The sequence below is a fragment of the Alligator sinensis genome, unplaced genomic scaffold (assembly GCF_000455745.1).
Source record: "Alligator sinensis unplaced genomic scaffold, ASM45574v1 scaffold254_1, whole genome shotgun sequence".
Classification (NCBI taxonomy): Eukaryota; Metazoa; Chordata; order Crocodylia; family Alligatoridae; genus Alligator; species Alligator sinensis.
Window position 1 is genome coordinate 1406073 of NW_005841953.1, and position 6000 is coordinate 1412072.

The following is a 6000-nucleotide window of genomic DNA, read 5'->3' on the forward strand; positions in this document are numbered from 1 at the left end:
TATTCATCAGGAGATGATGGGCTGAATAGAGAAGGATGTACTAGTTTGGATAAAATAAGAACAGAACAAAACTGCACCTAAAATTCAAACCAATCCTGTTTCTTTTTTTAAAGGTTTGAAAGAGTTGATTAGTGCCCCCCCAAGCCCCTTCCTCCTTTCCATCTCCCCCTTTACCCCTCCACAACATACTTTAAGTTGTGACAATTCTGTACTTCCTAGTTTTGTTCAGTAATAATATAACCTGAAAAAGAATAAAATGGAAAACTGCTAGAAGAATAATAAAAAAACTGGTTAGCATGAGGCTTGAAGAACAAGAAGGTTAAGTTCCCAACTTTTTTGATTAGCCTCCTTATTTGTTCTCCCATCATTTATGTAGCTGGAGAAATGGGTTCAGTTAATTATATAGAGTTTGAACATTAATAAAAATTACAAGAAATTTTCCCCACAAAGTTTTAAGAAATAGTAGTTTAAGGAAATTATCCTAAAATGCCAGTTATAATAATATATGCACGTAATGCATATAACTTCTTGGGTTCTACAGGAAACCATAATGCATTTCAAATATAATCGAGACCACTTTCACTCAGTACTGAAATGCGTGCTGAAAAACAGAAATTATATAATCTCTCACACAAGTTAAGAACACAGCAATGTATATAGTTGTGAAAGAACTGTTTTAGGCACTAGGTGAATTCCTGGCCTCATTCACATCAAGAGCAAAATTCCCATCGACTTTGATGGGCCTAAGACTTCACTCAATATAGTGTCTTTTTCTGTTTTGGACTCCAGCCTGGATTGGAGTCATGGGTGGATCTAAAATTTTGGAAAGGGGGTTGCAGATGGTGAGGTGCATTATCACGTATAAACACAACACATCTTTTTCTCCAGTTAAAAAAAAACAAACTAACTAAAAGCTTTATTAATATGCTAGGAGCCTAGGCCTGTATTATTCAGGTTAACATTGAAGCAAAACAAATATTATTTCCTTGAGTTAAAACAATCTGCATGGCTGTGAAATAGGAGCTTCTAACCAGGAGCAGCTAACAGACAGCAGAACTGCAGAACAAAGGAAAGCTTGACTGGTGGAACATCGAGACCATTAAAAAGAAGAGAGGGTCAGTAACATCTGTGGAATAGAGAGTTTAGAAGGAATCCGGTAGATTATAATGCGCCGAGAAGTCAATTGACGCCCTCAGCACTGCCTGACTAGAAATGCTGCTGCCACTGTCAGGCAGTTGGTTTTAAACTTTGGAATCAAAGTGGGGTGCAAATGCACCAGTGCATCCCCTTGCATCCACCCCTGCTTGGAGTTTAGAGTGGTACTCTTGCAGAAAGCAGCACAAAATTGAACTTGAACAATATTATGGTTTGATATTTGTTTTCACAGCCTATATTAAATAACTTGACATTACAGCTGAGAGAAAGTTGCAAAACATTTTAAAATTTCAATGGGAAAAGGGCTGAAATATCATAAAAATTCATTCCGACTTTGACCAGATGCTCAAAAAAAAACTTGAAAGTTTGATGAAATATTTGTTACTGAAATGCTGATGTTCAATGGGGAAAAAAAAAGGATAATATTTTCATGAGCATTTTTTTCCTGTCTTCCACTGGCCACATTTGGCACATTATAAAGATAATTTATTTCACATTGTGAAATATCTGTAAGTAACTAAACCTTCTTGAGTATTAGCTGCTACTTTTTTTTTAATGGGGGAATATACCATTTGCTGAAAAAGGGAAGAGAGCACTGCCTAGTTTTTGTTCCTGGTTCAGTTCCCTACAGTTCTCCCAAACTGATTCAGCTAAAGGAACAAGACATTTATTTCCCTTTAGACTCCATTTCATGTGTTCTTCAGCAAACTGTACAGCCTTTCATACTTCTCTTTTCTTTCCCATTTTTACTATAAAGGTGTAAAATCATGATTATTTAAAACCAAGATTTTCCACTAACAGTTCGTTGGGAAAAGTATAGATTTACTGGCAAATATTGGCTTAAATATTATAAATAATATCCTTCTGTGGTTTAGGAATGACACCAGAAGACAGATGGACTGGGCAAAAGGCCACAAGTGATGCAAAAGACCTCACATTGGACATCGCTTTACACCTTCAGTCAAAAGAGCCAGAATTCATTATCTATTTTTTAAAGCAATAAAATGTCAGAAAGCAGGAACTGTAATAAAATACTTTCAATATTCTTTTATGATGGGATAGTGCAAAGCCAAAGTGCATCCACAATAACTTGTGAAGAAATCTAAAGAACATATCTCACTGTGATTTGTGCTCATTTATAGTGATTATTTCTTCTGAGTTTTGGACTTGCACAGGAGTGCATTGCATAGCTCATGTTTACATAACCCATTATTAGTGAAATAATGTCCCGCTGCCCCTCTTCTCAGACCTATTTACAGTGACTAAACTTGGACTAAGCTGTAATGAGCTCAGAGTGTAAAGCATTACTCCTTTAAAAGGGGAACCCTATTTTGAGGGGTTCTCCTCTCAAAGTGCTGAGAACCTGGACCTCATTAAGGCTCCCATTAGGCCCCAGCTGGACTGCTTCCATATCAAATCCAATGCTTGTGCATAGCCTAGGAATTCAGGGTTGGGAAAAATATCCTTAAACATTGCATTGAGCCACTGTGTGTGCACATAGCACAATCAGGGATTAATCATGACTATTAAGAGGTAGAATCATGCTGGGCAGTGGGATTAGTTGCACTGCTTGAGCATAACTCTCTGAAGCACATGGAGAGACCATGGGGCCTCTAATGGGATAATGCCAGAATGGCATGGGAGACATAGCGCTTGCTGCACCATTTCAAAGGGAAGTCTGCATTCCCTGCAGCCTAGCTTTTCTAGCACCATCTGATAGGTAAAGTGTAATATTCCTGAGGAACAAGATAGGCATCACTTTTATTTAGCTATTTCCTGAAGAACATAAAGATAACACTGGGTTTAGTTTCTCAGACAGCCCCCAAGCTCCTCTCTTTAGCCATTCTCTAGACACTAAGTAACAAAGATAGTATAACTACAACCTCTTCCTTGAACTGTTCAGAAAAGCCAGCATTACTGGCCAAACTTTTCTCTTCCTGAATCTGAGAGCACTGTTAATTCAAATATGGCCACCTCCATATAGCTATTGGGGTTTGCAAAGAAGGCAAATACCTTCCCCAATGCCTTCTGTTCTTTCCAGCTAACCTGCGCAGGACCAGGTGTAATTTAACTCTACATAAGATGAATCTGAAGAAGCCAGTGGATGATACTTTTTGTTGTCTGTGTTTTTTCCCTACCCAGAATATCACAGAGAGGTCACACATCTTCTTCCACACAAACACACGCAGTTTTATTCACCAGACTGTGCAACTGGTCTAATTCTCAGCTTCCTGGCTCTCTCTCTTTCTCTTGAAATATCTCCTTTTAGCTTCTCCTTCAAAAAGGACTTTCTTTCCTTCCTGTTCTTCTCAAAGTTACAAAATCCCAATATTGAAGAACAAAACTAAATAAATAATAGAACTACATGATTAACAATGCAGTAGCAGAAGCTATTAAATCATTTCAGTTCAGTTCCAATGATGACTCTCTGGGAAGCACTGCACAAGATTTTTATGGAGGCATCATAGGTCCAAGAGCCTAGGAAGAGTTCAGCTGCTATGTAAACCTTGACAAGCTCCATTTGCTTATTTAGTGGAGACAGTGAAGGCAGGTCAGAATCCTGCTTCTTCTAGGGAAGTTTAGCATCCGAAGCAACTCTAGACTCAAGTAGACTTTACTTTCCTAAGTATTCTTTCTCTCTCCCTTGCACACTATGCAGATCCAGGCACACGTAATGAGCCCCTGTGTGCGAGTTCAAAAACGTAAAACCTTCAGCACATGTTACCATAGGCTTTCATTTATAGAGTACAGTTTGAGACATTCTAGATAAGAGTCCTATCTGTCTTCACGCTCCTGTAGGAACAAGATATAACGCTTCCCTCCCTCCTTTTCCTGTCTTTTGTATTTAAATCACTATCTCTGATAGCCTGCTCCCTGCAAATCCTTTCACAGCACCTGATGAAGTAAACTCTTGCTCACAAAAGCCTATGCATCTCTGATACAGTTAGTCTCTAAGGTGCATCTCTACTATGCCCTCACTCCACATGTAAACATTCCTAAATTGCTTCTTAGTACTAAAAGTTAGCCTGGTTTAGTTAACTACTGAATGCACAGACAGGACTATTTTTTCATTTTTGGCAAAACTTACTTGTATGGTCAGTCAAATATGTAAGTCAACAAAATAGGGTGGGGAAGGATTTAATTATCACAGTTTGTGGCTGGATCCATTCTTAATGCTTGGAATGACATCCATGCAAAATGAGTTCCCATACTGTGAATAAGAAAGAATAGGCATAGTAAGCTTGCACTTTCATGGTACATTTACTACTGAAATTCTTCATACATTCTGAATTACAGCCTTCATCTGTAGCCTTTTGGGGACACATTCTTCTTGTTTCTTTTGGTTTAATAAAGACAAATTCAGATAGTCTAAAATAATATTTCTCAGGAGACACAGATAGAGCAGCCTGTCCTACAATCCATACACAAAGTTGCACTGATTTAACTAAATAAAAGCAACATGGTATTTCTGTATATAGACACTCTCTTAAAGGCAAAGCTGGGAATCAGCTCAGGAACCCTGACTGCCCCATGCCCTTCTCTCTTCATCTAACATTTAGCTATTTCAACATACAAAAGGGAATAGCAAAGTTTGTTCTGCAGCTAGATTTGATTAATTTGCATAAAGTTACAGTATGCTTGACAAAATTATCCATTATTCATTGTAAAAGAATTACCCAGTGTCACTCAATATATGCCAACAGTTAGAACAAAATACCATTATCGGAATTTTCCTTAATTTGGATTCCTATTTAACTTCATTATGTTCTGTCACATCTTGAACAAACCCACCTTCATTTCTGTGAGAGGATTTTGTCTTCCAAGCAAGGAATTTTGGTTTTAGCACAATTTCATCACCCTCTGTATTCTATGAAATGACATTTTAGGAAATAACATATATATATGACCATATAAAAGACTGTTCTCCATTCTGTTTTTGTTAGGGCTGTTGAGGAAGCACTATGGAAGTAAACCTTCTTGATACCATTGCTGCTTCTGTGGCACCCTCTACACGTTACAGGTACCATGCAATCAACCAATAACTGGTTAATTGCCCAATTACCTTGAGACCAGCTACATATGCAAAAATCCTATCACACCATAAAAAGCTCTAACCAAGAATCAAGTTAGACCTAAAAAATGTGTACTAATTTTATAGCTGGTTGCTATCAAGCTTTAATTTGCATATGTATCAGAGGTTCCCTTGGGGCTGGGAGCCCTGTCAGCTGATAGGGCTCTAAGCCACAGGGGTGCACCTTGCCCAGTTGGGAGTCCTGTAACTGCTGAGGACTCTCAGCCTCAGCAACTGTAAACTCTGGGTTCCAGCATCACCCTGCAGCTGCCAGGGTCCAGAGTCCCACAGCTGCCAATACTGGGTCTGTGCAGCATGCAACCCAGTGCCAGGACCCAGCTATTAAGACAATAGTTAACATAGTGGCTGCCAGGACTTACTGACTTTGGCTGCTGAGTTACCCACAAACTTATATCCCATTAGGCCGGTATTCTTTACCTGACCCTCACCTTCTCTCTCTACTTTTGCCCCAGCTTCTTCTCCAACTTTCCACAGGGGCTCCCAATTCCTTTTCCCCAGTGCCACTCTTGTCCTCCTGCTTCCCCCAACTCAGTTTTTCTCCAGTAGAGAATAACCCAGAATCAGTTGAGCCATTTCTTGGCCACCATTGAACACCAGGACTAGGCTGTAGGGGAAAGTCCTACATGAGTGCTGCATATATGATATAATACATAATTAAAATGTACCTATTTGTAGCTTGTGGCTCTATTAGAAGTTCCCTAGTAACTGCCAAGCTCCTCAGAAATGACAGAAAGCCATTAAAATCCACTCTT

General features: G+C 39.0%; 1 long non-coding RNA gene across 1 annotated transcript in view; it reads right to left on the reverse strand.

Annotated features, from left to right (window-relative positions):
- LOC112549749 overlaps positions 1-5996 on the reverse strand; it is a 168197-nt gene extending 162201 nt beyond the window's left edge. Inside the window, exon 1 of the long non-coding RNA XR_003093253.1 lies at positions 5914-5996. This is a non-coding gene — a long non-coding RNA (uncharacterized LOC112549749). The remainder of the gene's footprint in view (positions 1-5913) is intronic.
- Positions 5997-6000: the final 4 nt, after the last annotated feature.